The sequence below is a fragment of the Mobula hypostoma genome, chromosome 7 (genome assembly GCF_963921235.1).
Source record: "Mobula hypostoma chromosome 7, sMobHyp1.1, whole genome shotgun sequence".
NCBI lineage: Eukaryota > Metazoa > Chordata > Chondrichthyes > Myliobatiformes > Myliobatidae > Mobula > Mobula hypostoma.
Window position 1 is genome coordinate 109,810,673 of NC_086103.1, and position 22,000 is coordinate 109,832,672.

Below are 22,000 nucleotides of genomic sequence, written 5' to 3' on the forward strand. Positions count from 1 at the left end.
CCCTTATGCCACACTAGTGCATTTAACAGGACAATGAATACTTCCACAGAGTCCCAGCTCCTAGACCACTTGTTGACTGAATCCCACCAGGTTAAACTGACTACAGAGCACCAATCCAATTGGAATCAAGGGAAAGAAAACATTGCCTATAGAATGGTAAAGAGACAATTTTGTTTAATTTAATTTAAATTAAATAGTATTAATTGTTTAAAAAGTGCTAATTTGGTTTTCATATTTCTCAGTTACGTTTGAATAGTTAGTGACTTTCCGAATTTTGCATAGATAGTGCACAGTAGCATGTCACATGGATACTCTTGGAGACACCCACCTATTGAAAAACTGTGCTAAGAACACATAGGAATAAGCAAGAGAGAAGAGCAACAAAAGAACCAGCTGCTGGCACCTCTTGATATAGTAAATGAATAAGTGACAAGTGTCACCTGCAGACAATGCATGTGCCAATGAAGTTCATGGCAGTGGCAGCAGGGGGCATTTCAAAACACTTCAGGCAAGAATATGCAAAGTATTCAATTTACAAACTTACTTTGTACATTTAGTTTGCATTAGAAAAACAGCTTAAATTTTTGTAAAGTTGCGTTTATTGTCACATGCTCCCCTATGGTGAGGTGCGGGCACAACGAGAAACTTGCTTGCAGCAGCATTACAGGCATGCCAGATACATACAAAAACAGCAAACATAAATTACACAAGACAGTGAAGGAAACATTGTGTAAAAAGGTAGGAAAAAAACATAATAGGAGATAGGTCGATGATAGTGTTCGTAGTGTTCCCACACTGAGGTAACATTCTGCAGGGTGGTTCAAGCAGCTGATGGTTGCAGGAAAGTAGCTTATGCTGAGCTTGATTGTGTGGAACTTCTGCCCAATGACAGCAGCAAGAAGAGGGTGTGAAGTAGATGGTGAGAACCCTTGATGATAAATGTTGCCTTCTTGATTAAGCGCCTCATATAGATGTTTTCAATGGTGGAAAGTCTATTCCGTGATAGACTAGGCCATGCCATGATGGACTGGGCTGTGTCCAATACTCTCTGCAGCATCTAACATTCCCATGCTTTTGAATTGCTGTACCAGACCAAGATGCAATCAGTCAGGATACTTCCAACAATGCATCTGTCAGACTTTGTTAGAGTAATCGTGACATGGCAAATCTTCAGCTTCTAAGAAAGTAAGATGTTAGCGTGCCTTCTTCATGATTGAAGAAGGGCCCAGAACAGGTCATCCGCGATGCTAGACCCAGGAAATTGTAGGGGCTACCTCTCTCCACTTTCGTCCCTCCGATCAGAACAGGCAATCACTCAACCAGATGTTCTATCTCACTCCTGTTCACTGATTCATAGCCAGCCATGATTCAGCCAACAACGTTGGCGCCATTATCAACTGTGCAGATAGTATTGGAGCTGCGCTTAGCCATGCAGTCATGGGTGTACGAACAGTAAAGCAGGGGGCTAAATGCAGCCTTGAAGTGCACCTAATTTGATGGTCAGTGATAAGATGTTGTTCTCAATCCTTCATTAGGGAGGTCATCCAATGAATAAGTCGAGGACGCAGTTGCAATAGGAGGTATTGAAGCTTGGTGGTAAATTTGGTGATAAATTTGGCGGTGTTGTTTGAACTCCAGCCAGTAGTAGATGAACAGCAGCCCTACATCAAAATCAGAACCAGGTTTATTATCACTGACATATTAAAATGTGTTGCTTTGAGGCAGATAAGGGGGTAGTCAAACTGTATTACCAAATAACTGTTCTCCATATATTGCATTTGGCAAATCTGCTTAAAATTACAAATGTAAACAACCTCAAATAAAACATGCTTTCCAACTCAAGGAATTCTGCAGATGCTGGAAATTCAAGCAACACACATCAAAGTTGCTGGTGAATGCAGCGGGCCAAAAAGAAGCGGAGAGCTTTGAGACCTTCCTGATGGGGGATGGAACACGGTTTTATCCCCCTTGTTCAATCCCTTCCTACCTATGTTCGTGACACTTCTCACGCTCTTAAACTTCTCGAAAATTTTAAGTTCCCTCGCCCCCACTGCTTTATTTTCACCATGGATGTCCAGTCCCTATATACTTCCATCCCCCATCAGGAAGGTCTCAAAGCTCTCTGCTTCTTATTCCAGACCTAACCAGTTCCCCTCTACCACCACTCTGCTCCGTCTAGCGGAATTAGTCCTTACTCTTCATAATTTCTCCTTTGGCTCCTCCCACTTCCTCCAAACTAAAGGTGTAGCTATGGGCACACGTATGGGTCCTAGCTATGCCTGCCTTTTTGTTGGCTTTGTGGAACAATCTATGTTCCAAACCTATTCTGGTATCTGTCCCCCTCTTTTCCTTCGCTACATCGACGACTGCATTGGCGCTGCTTCCTGCACGCATGCTGAGCTCATTGACTTCATTAACTTTGCCTCCAACTTTCACCCTGCCCTCAAGTTTACCTGGTCCATTTCCGACACCTCCCACCCCTTTCTAGATCTTTCTGTCTCTATCTCTGGAGACAGCTTATCTACTGATGTCTACTGTAAGCCTACTGACTCTCACAGCTATCTGGACTATTTCTCTTCTCTCCCTGTCTCTTGCAAAAATGCCATCCCCTTCTCGCAATTCCTCCGTCTCCACCGCATCTGCTCTCAGGATGAAGCTTTTCATTCTAGGACGAGGGAGATGTCCTCCTTTTTTAAAGAAAGGGGCTTCCCTTCCTCCACCATCAATTCTGCTCTCAAACGCATCTCCCCCACTTCATGCACATCTGCTCTCACTCCATCCTCCCGCCACCCCACTAGGAATAGGGTTCCCCTTGTCCTCACCTACCACCCCACCAGCCTCCGGGTCCAACATATTATTCTCCGTAGCTTCCGCCACCTCCAATGGGATCCCACCACTCAGCACATCTTTCCCTCCCCCCCCCCGCTTTCCGCAGGGATCGCTCCCTATGCGACTCCCTTGTCCATTCGTTCCCCCCATCCCTCCCCACCGATCTTCCTCCTGGCACTTATCCTTGTAAGTGGAACAAGTGCTACACATGCCCTTACACTTCCTCCCTTACCACCATTCAGGGCCCCAGACAGTCCTTCCAGGTGAGGCGACACTTCACCTGTGAGTTGGCCGGGGTGATATACTGCATCCGGTGCTCCTGATGTGGACTTCTACATATTGGTGAGACCCAACACAGACTGGGAGATCGTTTCGCTGAACACCTACGCTCTGTCCGCCAGAGAAAGCAGGATTTCCCAATGGCCACTCATTTTAATTCCACGTCCCATTCCAATATGTCTATCCACGGCCTCCTCTACTCTAAAGATGAAGCCACACTCAGGTTGGAGGAACAACACCTTATATTCCGTCTGGGTAGCCTCCAACCTGATAGCATGAACATTGACTTCTCAAACTTCCGCTAATGACCTACCTCCCCATCGTACCCCATCCGTTATTTATTTACATACACACATTCTTTCTCTCACTCTCCTTTTTCTCCCTCTGTCCCTCTCACTATACCCCTTGCCCATCCTCTGGTTATTTCCCCCCATCCTCCTTTTCCTTCTCCCTGGGCCTCCTGTCCCATGATCCTCTCATATCCCTTTTGCCAATCAACTGTCCAGCTCTTGGCTCCATCCCTCCCCCTCCTGTCTTCTCCTATCATTTTGGATCTCCCCCTCCCCCTCTCCCTCTCAAATCTCTTACTAGCTCTTCTTTCAGTTAGTCCTGACAAAGGGTCTTGGCCCGAAACGTTGACTGTACCTCTTCCTAGAGATGCTGCCTGGCCTGCTACGTTCACCAGCAATTTTGATGTGTGTTGCATGCTTTCCAACTGCTGATTGAATATAGATTCTGACCAAGAATATTCATCTATATACTGCTAAAACTCTCATGCTCTGTCTGTCTGTTTGTGACCTCCAATTAGCACAAACGGTGCATTACAGTGGCACTTTCTTTTGGCTAAATCGAATTAAAATGCGCTAATGTACAGAATGCAGGAAAAGTTCAGGGTTATATATTCGTATAAAATTGCTCATTCGCCAAAATCAACAGGCTTGCTTTCACCCTGGAGCCGATCGGCCATCATGGAAATCGGGACGCGACAGCCCAACGCATGTGCACGGCCAGCCTCAGCAGCGACACCTACCGGAGCAAAAGGGCAGGGCAGCTCTATTTCGAGGGGTCACATTCTGCTAATCACCATCAGCATGTGCAGGATTGGGACAGATCTAACTGTCACCCATCAATAAGAGATCATTAAATCTTATTGTAATGACATACTTCGGGACACCCATAAAACCCTTTGCTGCAGTCAAAGGACAGCGGTGACTATATCACATCCATTTAGGAGAGCGCCAACCACATCAAGAATAATCAGCATCCTTTGATGTTACTGCTTCGTATCTTCTATCCAACATTAGGGTAAAACAAAAATGGTCAGCCTAATTATGCCGCGTGGAAAGGGAAGGGGGTCGTTATGGTCACGAGATGACGCCAAATGTTGTTGGGAAGCAACAAGGAGACGGAGAGAACAAGAATCAGATAAGGCCAGGGCCTCACAACTCCAGGATCAAAGAGTCAGGACAAAAAAAGATGAGAGAAGAAGAGACAGAGGAGGAGAGGCATGCACGTCTCCATGATCAGAGACAAACAACAAACAGCAGAAGAGATGAAGAGACAGGGGATGAAAGGGCTGCACGTCTCCAGAATGACAAAAACAGGCACAGGAGGAAGAGACAAAGGAGCTGAGAAATGCACGTCTTCAGGATCAGAGACAAAGAACAAACAGCAGAAGAGATGAAGAGATGGGAGATGAAAGGGATGAATGACAACGAGAGGCACAAGGGTGGCAGATGAACCAGAAATTATGCCATTAAAAGTGTCATTCGTTAAACGAGGAGGAGCTATATTTGCTTTGCTACGCATCATTCTTCTTTAATAAACTGAGGTTTTCTACTTCAGTTTCCAAAGCAAAGCGATACCAATAGCATTCAGGAAAATTCAACGTTAATTCTGGTTACATCAGACTGCACTACCCTTCTCTCAAAGTGTGCCCCAACGGGTCACCCCATTGTCTAGTGTTGTATACAACTCATTTACTCTGACAAAAATGCTGCACCATCACAACATTATAATTGCCTCGAACATAAACTTGAAATTGTTTTATGTTAGAGAGTCTGTATCATAAAACTGTGATCCCAACCGATTAGCATGCAGTGCTGTTGTTGACCATATGCCGCTTAAAAAAATATAGTGGACCCTTAAACATAAAAGTGGCTGTGACATTTTATTCATGGCACAAAGATGCATATGCAACAAATGTGATAACCTACATGCCCAAGTATTCTAATCACAAACAAGAGAAAATCTACAGATGCTGTAAATCCAAGCAGCACACACAAAATGCTGGAGGAACTCAGCAGGCCAGGCAGCATCTATGGAAAAAAGTACAGTCAATGAGGAGTAGATTTAAAATGTGGGGGAGGGGAGAGAGAAACACAAGGTGACAGGTGAAACTGGGAGTGGGAGGGATGAAGTAAAGAGCTGGGAAGTTGATTGGTGAAAGGGGTACAGGGCTGGAGAAGGGGGAATCTGGTAGAAGGACAGAAGGCCATGGAAGAAAGAAAAGGGTGGAGGAGCACAAGAGGAAGGCCATGGGCAGGTAAAGGAGATAAAATGAGAGAGGGAAAAGGGGATGGGGAACGTGAAGGAGAGGGCGGGAGAGAAATCTATGTTCATGCCATCAGGTTGAAGACTACCCAGATGGAATACAAGGTGTTGTTCCTCTAACCTGAGTGTGGCCTCATTGCAACAGTAGAGGAGGCCATGGATGGCCATAGTGTAATGGGAATGGGAAGTGGAATTAAAATGGGTGGCCACTAGGAGATCCCACTTCTTCTTGGGGACGAAGCACAGGTGCTCAGTGAAGCGGTCTCCCAATCTACGTCGAGACACGCCAATATACAGGAGACCACACTGCATACACAGGACACAGCATATGACCCCAACAGACTCACAGGTGAAGTATCGCCTCACCTGGAAGGACAGTTTCGGGCCCTGAATGGTAGTGAGGGAGGAGGTGTAGGGGCAGGTGCAGCACTTGTTCCTCATGCAAGGGTAAGTGCCAGGAGGGAGATCAGTGAGGAGGGATGAATGGACAAGGGACAAGGGAGTCATGTAGGGAGCAATCCCTGAGGGAAGCAGAAAGTTGGGGGGGGCGGGGGGAAGAGTTGGGTTTAGTGGTGGGATCCTATTGGAACTTCCCAGCTCCTTGCTTCATCCCTCACCCTCCCAGTTTCACTTATCACCTTGTGTTTCTCCCTCCCCTCCCCCCACACTTTAAATCAACTCATGTTTTTTCCCTCGAGTCTTGCCAAAGGATCTCCGCCCGAAACATTGACTGTACTTTTTTCCATAGATGCTGCCTGGCCTGCTGAGTTCCTCCAATAATTTTATGTATGTTGCCCAAGTATCCTGATTGAAATCCCAAATGAGTGATGCACTGAAATGTTTCAATCACAGTGCCCTGTTGATGACAGACTCCTATATCCAATCATCCACTGTATATCAGTCCAACTTCACTCAATTCCAAATATAAATCCAAATGTTTCCAAGTATCCACAGATTAAAATGACCTTCATAAGCCAGTCTAAATTGGAAGTTCATGATACAAAGGTTGAAAACATTTATTAATCTTTTGAATCAGCAGTTGGAGAGGGCATGATCCCCCAAAATCAAAGAAACCCAACAGTGAGGAGAATCAGTGGGCCCGCTTTGTTTTTTAATTGAGACCATGGAGTTATGTTTTCCTGTCTCCCAATTGGTCCAATTTAAATAGTGCTTTTATATAATCGTTAATAAACATTTGCATGGTTTTGGATGCTTCCATGAGTAATTTCTCACTGCTTTTCTACTTACTGTTTTGAATTGTTTTAAATAGTTAAATGGTGTGGAATTTGTTAGATGCAAAGAGTAGAGTTTCTTGAAACAATATGTAGATAGTCTAACTAGATCATGTACTGGGAAGGCGATCAAAGTTTTATCATGGGAGCATTTTAGGAACAGTTATCATAATTCCCTAAGTTTTACGATAATTATGGATAAGGGTAAGACTGAACTTAAGATGAAAGTGTTAAATTAGGGAAAAACCAATCACAATATTATTAAACAGGAACTGGGGAAATAAGATTTGGAGCAGCTACATGAGTGTTAATCTGACATATGGAAGTTTTTAAAGGCTAGCTGATTAGAGTTCATGACCAGGATGTTCCCATGAGGATAAAAGAGAAAGAAGTTGTGATATAGTCATGGTTTAATCAAAAAGTAAATGGAAACATACACAAGTTTGAAGAAACTTAAATTGAACAAGGCCCTTGGTGATATGGAGGGGGAAGCAGCAAAAAACTTAAACATGGAATGAGTAAAACTAATAAATAGTCATGAAATGTCTTTGGTAAGTAGGATTAAGGAGAACTTATGACATTTTATTTGTATATCTGAAGCAAGAGTCTAGGCTAGGAAAGGGTAGGTCCAATCAAGGTCAAACGAAGAAATATATGTGCAGAGCCAGAGAAGGTGGTCGAGGTCTTTACAATGGTATTTACCATAAAGAGATACGAATTATGGTGAGATGGGGGTGAGGTATTTATGTTCTAGGATATGCTATTAAGTAAAATATTTAAAAATATTAAGGTGGAAAAGTACCCAGTGGCTCACAGAATCCATCCTAGGATACTGAGGGAGTTAAAAGAGGATATCGCATGGGACCGAGACAGAGATCCTCTTTAGTTACCAGTGAAGTCTGCAGAACAGCCACTATTTTTCCATTGTTTAAGAGCAACAAGTGACAATCCAGAGATTTGTACAACGATGAATCTGATATCAGTGATAAGGACGCTACTGGAAAAGATTTCTTGAGTCGTGATTTACTCACACTTTGAAAAAGCATGGATTTATTCAGGATTGTCAGCACGCTTTGTGCAGCGGAGGTCCTATCTCACATATTTGATTAAACTACTTGAGGAAATGATGAAAATGATTAACGAGGATTTTGTTAAATTGATTTTAGTAAAACATTTGAGGAAGTTTCTTGTGGTAGGTTAGTCCAGAAGCTTAGGTCACAAGAGATTTATGCTAAGTAAATTTGATACAAATTTGGCTTGGACACAGAAGACAGACAGCAGTGCTGGAAAGGTGTTTTTTTTTCCTCACTGTAGGCTTCTCACCACAAAAATCAGTGCTGGGACTTCTGTTGTTTGTCATATTATATATTCATGTAAATGGATGAAATTGTGGGTGATCTAAATAGTAAATCTGCAGATGATATCAAACTGCTGGAATTGTAAATAGTGACCAAAGGATGCTGCTGGATGTAAATGTGGGTCAGGCAGCATCTGGGGAGAGACGTGGACAGGCACATTTTCAGTCATCTGGGGCTGAAAGGATGGAGGAGAGATAGCCAGCACAAGAAGTGTGAGGCGACAGAGGTGGAGTAGAAATTGCTCTCTGTACATCACCGTTGTAACATGGTTATTTTAGTTACTGTTGCCTTCCTGTAAACTTCCACCAGTCTGGCCATACTCCTCTGACTTCTCTCTTTAAGAAGGCATTTTCACCCATAGAACTGCTGCTCAACGATTTTTTTTTGTTTTTGCACCAATTCTAGGGATGCTCAAACCACCCCGTCTGGTACCAACCATCAAAGTCATTTAATTTACATTTCTTCCCCCATTCTGGTGCTTGGTCTGAACAACAATTGAACCTTTTGGCCATGTCTGCATGCTTTTATATATTGAGTTGCTGCAAGATATTAGATATTTGCATTAATGAGGTATACCTAATGAAGTGACCACTGAGTGAAAATGGGGATGACAGATGTGTTTTTTTTCAAGAGAATAGAGCACACAGAGCAGTATTTTGCATACAGATGATGGTGTGTTTGGATGCAGAAGATACTCTGGTCCAAACAAAGGTGTACTTGTTTGTCCCCTATGTCCTTTTCATGACTGCTGGAGACTAAGACCATCAAGCACTGCAGAACCATCGATCAGTAAGCTGCTTGATAGTGATGGAGCTACATTTATGGTGTATTGTTGTTGTGTTGTTGCCTGAACTTGTTGCATATTGTTGTGTCGAGACTGTGCATGGTTTCACTGGTCCATTGGCGAGACCAACAACTTGGGAGCTTCAGTTGTGGCGAGGATTAGGCTTCGCCGTAGGATCGCCTGTTGCAGCCGCCCAGGGGAGAAGACACTGGAGGCCTCGATGTGTGCACTGGAATTCATTTTGAGTTGGGAACTGGCCCTTCTTGTTAGTGCTAACCTCCAGTGTTCACTCCGTGCCGCCCTTCCGTGTTTGCTCCATGGAAGGAGAATCTGCAGTCATGCCACTCAGGGATTTGGGCTCTATTGTTTTTACGACTGTATGATTTTCTGCAATAACTGTGCTATTTGTGCTTTGTGCAGTGTGATGTTGGTAAAGTGTTTTGCATCTTAGTCCCAGAAGATTGGTGTTTCATTTGCCTATATTGATGTACGGTTGAACGACAACCAAACTTGAACTTGCTGTTCAAGGTACGCTTTGTCATGGGTAGTGGTAGACGCAGATACATTAGGGACATATAAGAGACTCTAAGTTAAGAACATAGATGAGAGAAAAATGGAGGGCTGTGCAGGAGGGAATGATGACATTAATCTTGGATTAGCTTCAAGGGCAGGCAAAGCTCCGATGGGCCTGTCCTGTTCTGTAACATTCTTTGTTCTAGAGAGCCTATTTAGAGTGAAAGGAGGGAAATATAAAAGAGATGTGCTGGGCATTTTTTTCTTGTTTACACAAAGGGCAGTGAGTGCCTGAAACATGCTGTCACAGTCGACAATAAAAGCAGATAGGACAGTAACGCAAAAGAGACACTTAGAGAGATAAACAACAGGAATTCTGCAGATGCTGGAAATTCAAGCAACATACATCAAAGTTGCTGGTGAACGCAGCAGGCCAAGCAGCATCTATAGGAAGAGGCGCAGTCGACGTTTCAGGCCGAGACCCTTCGTCCTGAAACGTCGACTGCGCCTCTTCCTATAGATGCTGCTTGGCCTGCTGCGTTCACCAGCAACTTTGATGTATGTTACTTAGAGAGATACATGGACAGGCAGAAGGATAGCGGGATATTGACTATGTTCAGGCAAATCAGATTGGTCAGTACAGACATGGTGGGCTGAATGGCTTGTTCCTGTGCAGCACTGTTCTGTGTTCTAAATTGGACATCAAAATTCACATGAAATTAGTATTTTTTATTTTTTTTATTCTTGTAATTCTTTCAACATTTAGCTCTTTGACATCTAGAAATAAGGTTACACACCAATTTTCTTGCCTCACCAAATGTCAAGCTTAAGTAGCTCAGAAACTAAAATTCCACAATTAATCACCTTCTCATTGGTAGTCACATAAGACAAGTTTTTTTTAAGGTCCTATAAACAGAAATCATTCTCATAAAAAAAAACAATTCATTATTTTACTTAAATGGAATTAAATCAACAATATGGATTAGATTTCAACACCCAAATAGTAAAAGACCAACAAAAAAAAATTAAATGGCATTGAATTCTGACCAAAGCAACATATTATAACTGTGCTACAAATATCAGCAACTGAAATATTGAATCTGTGACCAAAATTATGCATTATCTCTGTAATAACAAAAAAAAGGGAAAAAGTAGAATTAGGTAAATGGAGGACAAGAAGATGGTGGCGCGATGCAGTGCGCAGCGGCCACTCCGGTGAATGATATCTGTTATCTGTCAAGTACGGTGTCGTGCACAATCCTGATTTGATGGAGACAGACGTGAGAGCACAGAGGAACATCTGGAGAAAGTTCTGAAATGCTTTCTTTGCTGCCACTGCTACTGTGTGATCCAGAATCTCCGGAGGAGAGGGCCCTGAGTCCTCGGCTTCGCTTTTTGCTCGGCGGCCGGGGACAGGGTCGAAGCACTCGTCAGAGGATGGTGCTCGGGAGGCTGTATCGGAGGGGCTGGTCAGAGGCTCGAAGCTTTCAGACAGACTCAGAGTTGGCTGTGGTCGGGTGCTTCCAATGCATCTGCAGTTGTCGCGCCTAGAGGCTTATGGCAGGGAGAGTTTCTCCCTTTTGCCGCCTGCTATCGGGAGTCGATCGGAACTTTGAGACTTTTTTTTTACTGTGCCCGTGGTCTGCTCTTTCTCAAATTATGGTATTGCATTGCACTGCTGTAACTATATGTTATAATTATGTGGTCTTGTCAGTGTTAGTCTTTGGTTTGCCTTTTTTTTGTGATATCAGTCTGGAGGAACATTGTATCATTTCTTAATGCATGCATTTCTAAATGACAATAAACGAGGACTGAGTGTCCTCATAATCTAATCTAATCTAAAAAGGGAAAAAGTGGAATTAGGCAAATGCACTTTCATTCTGCTCCACTGTTCACCAGGATTACAGCTAATCCGTTCATAGCCTCAGTTCCACTTTCCCCCCGTTCCCCATAACCCTAAAATGCCCTAGACAACAAAGCTCGAGCTTTCTTCATTGAGTATTTTCAATGATTTAGTCTCCAAGAGACCATAAGACAAAGGAGCAGAATGAGGCCATTTAGACCATCGCGTCTGCTCCGCCACTCCATCATGGCTGATCGCAGATCTCACTCATCCCCCATATACCTGCCTTCTTGACATATCCTTTGATACCTGACCAATCAGGAGACGATCAACTTCCACTTTAAAAATACCCACGCACCTGTCCTCCACCACAGTCTGCGGCAGAGCATTCCACAGATTTACAACCCTCTGGCTAAAAAAAAATCCTCCTTACCTCTGTTCTAAGAGATCACCCCTCAATTTTAAGGCTTTGCCCTCTAGCTCTGGATACCCACCACAGGAAACATCCTCTCCACATCCACCCTATCTAGTCCTTTCAACATTCAGTAGGTTTCAATGAGATATCCACACATTCTTCTAAATTCCAGTGAGTACAAGCCCGAAGCTGCCAAACACTCCTCATATGTAAACTCCTTCATTCCCAGAATCAACCTCGTGAACCTCCTCTGGACTCTCTCCGATGACAACCCACCCTTTCTGAGATACGGAGCCTAAAACTGTTGAAAATATTCCAAGTGCAGCCTGACTGGTGTCTTACAAAGCTTCAGCATTATCTCCTTGCTTTTATATTCTATTCCCCTTGAAATAAATGTCAACATTGCATTTGCCTTCTTTACCACAGATTCAACCAGTAAGTTAACTTTCTGGAAGTTTTACACGAGGACTCCTCGGTCCCTCTGCACCGCTGAGGGACCTTCTCCCCTTTTAAGTAGTAGTCCGCACCATTGTTCTTTTTACCAAAATGCACCATCATGCATTATCTTGAGTATTTACTGTGGGGGAAAAAATGCGTGAAGATTCAGGACTGCCTGAGATTTGACAAGTGAATAAATGCAACTCAATAGTTAATTTAGCTGCAAAAGATTGACAAGAGTTTGGTCTAAACGGGAATTTGCTTGTAAGCTCAGGCATACCAACAAATACAAATTAATTCTGATCCATTCTGAAGCAGCAAAGAAGATGGCTACAGTGAGACCAAAAGGTAATTTAATATGTCTTACGAATTTTCTTGTGCATTATGAAGCTGCTAAATTCTCAGGATTATAAATTCATTTAAGTCTTAAAACTGCAGTTCAGAGCAGACCCTTTCTATTGTACAAGTGAACAGGGAAGGTTACTGAAAGACAAGTTCCCTAATAATGGCATTCCACAAATTAGAGATAACAGTTTTACAGACAATCAAGTAAAAGGCAAAACAGATAGAAATAACTGGCTGTGGTTTAAACCCCCAGAGCCTTAATATTAAATATATTAATTCATAATAAAAACAAATCAAGACAAGAGAGGAAAAGGAAATTAGAGAAACGTCGTTTTGCTGAAGAGCAAGGAGTGAATCAGGAGACAGTGAGATTTGGAAGCTCAGAGGGACTCCATAATTACCGAATAAACATTCTGTGACTTAATGATGCTTACAGGGTTTCAGAATCAGAGGTAAAGATTCAAAAAGAAACAAGCAGCGAAAGTACACACAAACCAATTAAAGGGTAGAAGGAAAGTGGAATTCTAAGAAAATACTTGAAGACTTTAGTTCTGAACTAACATGAAATCTGTCAAGATGATCCCTGACAACACATGCTGGATAAAGTTTCAGGTACGAAAAAGCACATGGACATATTTTGTTCAGAGAAGCTATGCAGAAGGACTGGGAAGTACCTGAATTTAATATGGTCAATACACTTGCCATGGATGCAAATAAGCCAGTGAGTAAAGATTTAACTGACTAACACCTTGTATGGCAGAAACATAGAAAACCAGGGATCTTGTAGAAAAATATAGAAGATGCCCTGACTGATTTCAGTTCAAGTGGAGATGGCAATGCAAATGTATCTATGGTAGGAGAAGGTCACAATCATACAGGAAGTAATACCAATCATGCATCAAGTACATGAGTCTAAGGAATGAGAAACTAAATAGCTGAATGCATTCAGGTCAAATCGGGATCAGATTCAGTATCAGAAGAATTAGAATCAGGTTTAATCTCACAGGCATACACAGTGAAATTTGTTATTTTGCGGCAGCAATACAGTGCAATACATAATCTTAAAAAAGCGTATATTACTATATGAGTCCCTGATGATGGATGTTGTATTTGAGGCATTGCCTTTTGAAGATGTCCTCGAAGCTGGGGAGGCTAGTATCCATGATGCAGCTGGTTGGGAATGTAACTTCATGAAGCTTTTTCCACACTTTTGCAGTGGGGCCCCCCATACCAGGTCGTGATGATACCACTTACAATGCTTGTCATCGTACATCTTTGCAAGTATTTGGTAACATATCAAATCAACTCAAACTCCTAATGAAATATAGCCACTGTCCTTGTAATTCCAACAATATGTTGGGCCCAGGATAGATTTTCAGAGATGTTGAAACTGTTCACCCTTTCCACTGCTGGCACCTCTATGAGGTCTGGTGTGTGTGTCCTCCTCTTACCCTTTTGGTCTTACTGATGTTGTGGGCAAGGTTGTTGTTGCGACACCACTAAACCAGCTGATCTGACTCACACCTGGGTGCCTCCTCCTATCAGCAAGGCCCTGAAAATTGCCTATCACTGCAATAGATCTACAGGAGACGCAATCTCAATGGCTCTTCATACGGTCTTAGATCACCTGGACAATACAAACACCTATGTCAGGATGCTGTTCAATGACTATAACTCTGTGTTTAATACCATCATTCCTACAGTCCTGATCAAAAAGCTACAGAACATGGGCCTCTGTACTTCCCTCTGCAATTGAATCCTTGACTTCCTAACCAGAGGACCACTGTCTGTGTGGATTGGTAATAAGAACTCCTTCTCACTGATGATCAACACTGGCAGACCTCAGGGATGTGTGCTTAGCCCACTGCTCTACGCTGTCTATACCCATGATTATGTGACTAGGCAGAGCTCTAATGCCATCTATAAATTTGCTGATGACACAACCATTGTTGGCAAAATTTTAGAGTGAGTCAAGAAGGTATACAGGAGCGAGATATACTGGCTAGTTGAGTGGTGTATTAGTAACAACCTTGCATTCAACATCAGTAAGACCGAAGAGCTGATTGTGGACTTCAGAAAGGGTATGATATGGGAACATGAACAAATCGTCAAAGGAATCAGAAGTAGAGAATGAGCAATTTCAAGTTCCTGGGTGGTCAATATCTGTGAGGATCTAACCTGGTCCCAACATATTACAGTATATGAGTGCAACTGGACAATAGTCTTTGAGGCAGTTCACACTGCTGTTATTGGGCACCATGCATTGGTATGATTGTCACTCGTTTAAAGCAGATGGGAACCACCGGACGACATCAGTGAGAGATTAAAGATGTCTTTGAATACTCGCGCTAATTGATTGGCACGGGTTTTCAGTGCCCTACCAGGTACACTATCAGGGCCTGACACTTATCTTGAAAATTGCTCTGAGACAGAGATCACAGGGTCACCAGATGCTGCAAGGATTCGCACAGGTGTAGTTTTATTCTCCCTTTCAAAGCATGCATAAAAGAATGAGTTGAGCTCATCTGGGAATGAAGCATCAGAGCCATTCATTATGTTAGGCTTCTCCTTGTAGGAAACAATGGCCTGCAAACCCTGCCAGAGCAATGAGTATCTGATTCAGTTTCTAACTTCAATGGGTTGGAATTGTTTATTTGCTCCTAAAATAGTCTTTCATAGGTTGCACCTGGACTTCTTGTATAGTTCAGGATCACTGGTCTTGAATGCCACAGATCTAGCCCTCAGCTACAAATCTTCTGGTTCATCCTCGGTTTTTGGTTTGAGTATGTCTGGTATGTTCTCGAAGGCACACACTCATCTACACAGGTCTTAGTGAAGTCGGTGACAACTGTGGCATATACATTCAGATTCAAAGATGAATCCCTGAATATTCTGTCCAGTCCACTAATTCAAAGCAGTCATCCACCTTCCTTGACCATAGCTTCATGGCCCTCACCACTGCTGTTGTGGTCCTCAATCTCGGCCTGCACACCAAGAATAGGAGTACAGCCAGATGATCAGACTTTCCAAAGTGGGATGGTGTGCCTGCACTTTAAGTTTTCTTCACTGTAGTTTTACAGTGTTCAAGTGTGTTGGCTCCTCTGGTTCTACAGGTGACGTGTTGGTGGTAATTTCTTCAAAATGGCTTGGTTAAAATTCCCCCACAATGACAGGGAGAGCATCAGGGTGCTCTTTGTGACTGTTCAGCTTCTCCATTACCTGCTTGACATTGGTCAAGAGTGAAATGTACGCCACTCCCAGGATGACGGTGGAAGACTCCCTTGGCAGATAAAATTGATGACACTTGACCGGTAGATGTTCCAGATCAGGTGAGCAGAATTGATACAGAACCGGCACGTCTGTACACCCACAATGAGTTAATTGGTGCAATGAAACATATTCCGCCTCTCTACCTTTAGATCAATTGCTTTGTCTCTGCGGTGGATGGTGAGCCATGTTTCTTGGAAGCAAAGAAGACAACAATCCTTGATATCCCTCTGGTACTGCAACTTTGCTCTGATTTTTGAAAACTTTATTTCCTAGACTAGGGGTCGCCAACCCATCGATCGCGATCGACTGGTCGATCTTTGAGACTTTCCCAGTAGATCCCGAAGAAAAATCAAAAATAAATACACAAATACTGTTGTAATGTGAGCATTATAAAAGTAAGTAATACTAATTAGCATAATGGTAACATAGCAATATTTTCGCTGAAAAGCTGTTTGTAAAGAGGGATTGTTTCTGGGTTGCGGGGGTTTAGTTCCGTTCTTTCTGCCCAGTGCGCATGTGTGTAGTTCCCTCGCCATGCATCACGTTTTCAGCGTAGCCTGCGCTGCATCAAAGTGACCAATCAGATTCGGTAACAGTACAAACTGTCGCAAACATCGATATACGGCAGTGTCCCCAACCTCCGGGCCGCGAAGCACGCAGGGGTGCAGCGGTAGTCGGGATACACACAGCACATCTTTAACAAAAAAAAACGAAATAAACAAGCTAATTAATTAGGTGAATATCGGCTCAGATCAGAGGCGACGCAATCGGCCCTCGCTCGTGATATCCTAATAGCATGGCAGAGGCTCCACAAAAGAAGGCGAAAACATACAAATTCCATCCAGAATAGGAAGAGGAATTTCTATTTACCTTGGTGAAAGACAAGTGTGTATGTATTTTGTGCCACCAAACACTAGCACTGACTAAAAGAGGGAATCTGGAGCAGCACCGTAACACCAAACACCAGAAATTTAAAGACACCTACCCCTCAAAGAGCGCAACTCGTGCCTGGAAAGTTGAGCTGAAATCGGGGTTGAAGGCCCAGCAATCGTTTACCACAAACCATGCTGCTCAAAATAAGGCTGCTATTGAAGCATCATTTTGTGTAAGTCACCTTTTGGCTAAACACAAGAAGCCTTTTACAGATGGCGATTTGTTCAAGGAAGCAATGGTCATTACCGCAGAGACTGTTTTTAATGACTTTAAAAACAAAAACGGCATCACAACCACAATACATAATATACTCCTTGGCCCTGCAACAGTGACAAGGAGGGTAGAATCACTGTCAGAGGACGTGGATCGACTTGTCATTCTGTGAATATTTTTTCACAACAGTTCTATGAATCCCTGGATGTAATGCAAACAGCTCAGCTTGTATTTGTCAGAATGGCTTTTCAGGATTTTACAACAAAGGAAGACTTCCTCACTCTTTTGCAATTAAAGGAAAGAACGAGAGGTGAGGATATTTACAATGAGTTTAAAAAATATGTTCGTGAAAATGACATCCTCATTCATAAACTGGTGGCAATTACTACAGATGGGGTCGAGCAATGCGCGGTGTGCACGTTGGTTTTATAGCAATAAAAGACAGTGCCTACTTCAGGTTAACTTATCTATGTGAAATTGCATTTTCACAGATGAAAATTATTAAATCTATGTACAGGAGCTGACTTACTGACAGACACCTCACTAGGGTTGCCAACTTTCTCACTCCCAAATAACAGACAAAAGTAGCAGTCAAATCCCGGGTATTTGTGTTTACCCCGGGAAAGACTACCATGAATATACCCCTTGCCCATCCTCTGGGTTCCCCCCCACCCCGCCTTGTCTTTCTTCCCGGACCTCCTGTCCCATGATCCTCTCGTATCCCTTTTGCCAATCATCTGTCCAGCTCTTGGCTCCATCCCTCCCCCTCCTGTCTTCTCCTATCATTTTGGATCTCCCCCTCCCCCTCCAACTTTCAAATCTCTTACTCACTCTTCCTTCAGTTAGTCCTGACGAAGGGTCTCGGCCTGAAACGTCGACTGCACCTCTTCCTAGAGATGCTGCCTGGCCTGCTGCGTTCACCAGCAACTTTGATGACAATGAAGCCCTGCGCAGGCACATGTGTGCACATGCGTGATGTGCCGATATTTTTCTTTACCCCACCATTCGGTTTTGGCTTAATTTTCATTATTTCTACTTCAAATAGGCTGTTTATTTATCATATCATTCCTGCTTTTACAATATGTTAGTGTTATTTTAGGTTTTATGTGTTATTTGGTATGATTTGGTAGGTTATTTTTTTGGGTCTGGGAACGCTCAGAATTTTTCTCCATATAAATTAATAGTAATTGCTTCTTCGGCATAAAGCATTTCAGCACGAAAGGTTTCATAGGAACGTTCTACCTTAGCGGGGAGAATACGGGACAGTTGGCAACCCTACACCTCTCAGACTGGCTGTCTGTAGTTATGAGCCAAATTTCGGGGAACTAGCAGAAAGTATTCAGCCCCAGTCATCACACTGAGTGCAACAGTCAATTTTTATTCATTTATTTTTCGTGTTGAAATAAAATTAAATAATGAAACTTAGAATTAAAGGTGTGAAGTATTGTAATATTCTTAAAGAAAGACAGCTATGGCCTGTTTGATATGCTAGTTACAGTGTTTTCTTGTTTGAATTAATTTGAAAGTTTGACAAAAGTATTTTGTGTAATTCAAATACAATTCGCCCAAATAAAAGGCCTCAAATTGGAAGTACAATTTGAGCTGCTTTTTCTCTAAACAATTTAGTAGGTAGATCTTGCCTTTCACTGAGGTCGAGGTAGGGGATCTTGGGCTTAAAAAGGTTGGTGACCACTATCCTAGGCTTTGTACATTCGCCAACAGTGTAGTAGGAAGTGGGGATTTAAGGGCTCCGCACTTCAATCTTATTTGCAGACTAGCAGGCTTTCCTCATTTCCTTTTCCTTTAAGGGGAACTGCACACGCGAACTTCATCTGCAGTCTGGGGTCCGCCAATTTTGGGGATCAATAGAATTTTTGAATGCCTTAAAACAATGCTGCTTACTGATATACCCATGGCTGTGATTGTGGATTTCAACTGTAGCAGTGCTAGATGGGAATATTTGATAATTTCCTTTGGAGCTGCATGCAAAAAGTTGCTACTTTTAAGTGCCATCTTGTAAGTTGCAAATATGACTAAAAATATACCCGAAGTAGCAGAGTTGGAGCTACTTATAAACTGGGGTTTGATGCATAAAGATTGCAGTTTCTGCCACCCTCAGCGGTGACACTTATGGAGCTCTGGGAATAAGAACTCAGGGATTGGCTTTGCTTCTGGCTGTCAGTCATACAGTGCAGAAATTGGCCCTTCAGCCCATCACATCAATTCTGACTATTAAATACATCTACACAAATTCCATTTAGCAGTGCTTGGTCTGTAATCCTTTCTGTGCTGACAATTTTCAAGTGCTCATCAAGATGTTGAGAGTATCTGTCCCCATCACCTTCTTGAGTAGTGCTTCCAGATTGCAACCACTTTCTGGTTAAAAACTACTGGACTTCCAATCCCCTAACTTCTAACTCTTCACTTTAAACCTATGTCTTCCGATTTTAGATTTTTCCATCATGGAAAAAATTTCTCACTTTAAACCCTATCTACGTCCTTTGAAATAATATAGCAGTACTCAGCATGTCCACATACACAAGAAAATGTGCAGATGCTGGAAATCCAAAGCAACAGACACAAAATGCCAGAGGAACTCAGCAAGCTAGGCCAAAATATCACTGGGGAAAGATGGGGATATAAATTTAGCAACAACAAGCATTATAGAGGATATATACCTCTATACAACAATGCTAACACCAGAGTAAAAGAACTTGTTATTGTCCTGGGAAAGGTAACACTTGCCAATGAACTGGTAAAGCAGCACAGGAATTGATTAACATGGCATCAGCATTGGAAAAGCTAGCAAACGAAACTGCATATCCCCTCGATCAAACTCAATGAGCAATATCTCAATTGTTGACAAAATTAGTGCTGATCTGTACAGTAGCTTTGCAGAACCAAATGGCTTTGGACTTTGTTTTATCCAAGAAAGGGGGCTTGGGTGTCCTAATCGGACAAGAATGTTGTATTTACATACCAGATGAATCAAAAGACATAACTCACATTGTGGATCCTATCCGAGAGGCCACCAAAAAAAATTAAGTAGGAGATCAGTTTCACAATAATAAGAGAATGGTGAGTGACTATCCTACATTACAATATAATCTTTAGTATCAAAATAATTATTTTTTTTTATGATTTTTGTGTGGAATAGTAGGAGTAAGAAGAAGAATATATTGAAAATGTGTACCTGTTGGTCTGGACTAGGAAAAGGGGACTTTACTTAACTAAAGTTCTAAGACTATATCATTAAATGTCTGAAATCACTTTGATTACTGTACTCATACCTTAACAATTGTGTCTTGAAAATTATGGTGTTGTCATGAAATGACAAAAGGAGGGAATGTGGATACATTTCTGTAACCCTGAAGTCTTTATGAATTTGTAACTTTTGTAAAATGTAATGTGACAAACTGGAACCTATGAGATCCCAGAGTGCTATGCTTGTTCGCTGGTTTGAATGGGATGCTTATGGCAGCGGTCCCCAACCACCGGGCCGCAAAGCATGTGCTACCGGGCCGTGAGGAAACAATATGAATCAGCTGCACCTTTCCTCATTCCCTGTCACGCACTGTTGAACTTGAACATAGGGTTGCCAACTGTCCCGTATTAGCCGGGACATCCCGTATATTGGGCTAAATTGGTTTGTCCCATACGGGACCACCCTTGTCCCGTATTTATCCCGCTAAGGTAGAGCATTCCTATGAAACCTTCCATGCTGAAATGGCGTAAAGCGAAGAAGCAAGTACCATTAACTTATATGGGGAAAATTTTTCAGCATTCCCAGACCCAAAACATGACCTACCAAATCATATCAAATAACACATAAAACCTAAAATAACTCTAACATATAGTAAAAGCAGGAATGATATGATAAGTACACAGCCTATATAAAGTAGAAATAATGTATGTACAGTGTAGTCGGGAAGATTAAGCCAAAACCGATTTGTGGAAAAAAGAATCGGCACTTACGCACATACGCACGTTACGCATGTGCACACAGGTACCCGCGCAAGGCTTTATGGTCATGGTAGTCTTTCTCAGGGTAAACGCAAGTGTCTTGTCAACACACACAAAAAATGCTGGTGAACGCAGCAGGCCAGGCAGCATCTATAGGAAGAGGTACAGTCAACCTTTCAGGCCAGGACCCTTCGTCAGGATTTGACTGCTACTTTTGTCCCTTATTTGGGAGTGAGAAATTTGCAAAAGAAACTGGAAAAGGCATGTTGAGGTGAGTTTAACCCTACTGGAACACCCCCGCCCACCCCCCCCCAGGTCCGCAAGAATATTGTCAATATTAAACCAGTCCGCGGTGCAAAAACGGTTAGGGACCCCTGCTTATGCAATGGAACAACTTGATTACTGTTCTCTAGAAAAGTATAATAGTGGGTTTTCTGAGCGACAAAATTGAAGCTATTTTGCAGACAATAATGTGTGAAGGTAGACTTCCCTTGCGTAAATAATAAAATGTGTCTATAATTTTATCCACTGAATTTGTTGCAGTTTATTACTGTATATTAGAAGACCTCGTTGAACAGTACACAGCACCCCACATTCTTATTCCAGCATCATCCCCTTTCCGATCTAGACTTGATGAAGAGTCTCAGCCTGAAATGTCGCTGCTCATTCCTCTCCATAGATTTTGCCTAACCGGCTGAGTTCCTCCAGCATTTTGTGTGTGTATGTCCAGTGGTATGTGCTTTTATTCAGGCTCTTGTATCTTTTGCTCAATGGAAGAGGGGAGAAGAGAGAATGTCTGGGAGATGGGAGAAAATCTTTGATTATGCTGGCTGCTTTGCTGAGGCAGTGGGAAACATAGACAGAGACCATGGAGGGGAGGCTGCTTTCATGATGTGCTGAGCTGTGTCCTCAACTCTCTGTAGTTTCGTGCAGAGCAGCTGCCACAGATAAGGGCATCAATAAAAATTGTTACGGGTCGACAGAGAATGTTTTATAAATTGTATCATGATCTTCATGCTCTTCCTTTCTATG

At 42.6% G+C, this 22,000-nt stretch overlaps 1 protein-coding gene across 1 annotated transcript in view; it reads right to left on the minus strand.

Annotated features, from left to right (window-relative positions):
* LOC134349446 (protein diaphanous homolog 3-like) overlaps positions 1–22,000 on the minus strand; it is a 576,191-nt gene that overhangs the window by 369,911 nt on the left and 184,280 nt on the right. The gene's annotated exons all lie outside the window — the stretch shown is intronic.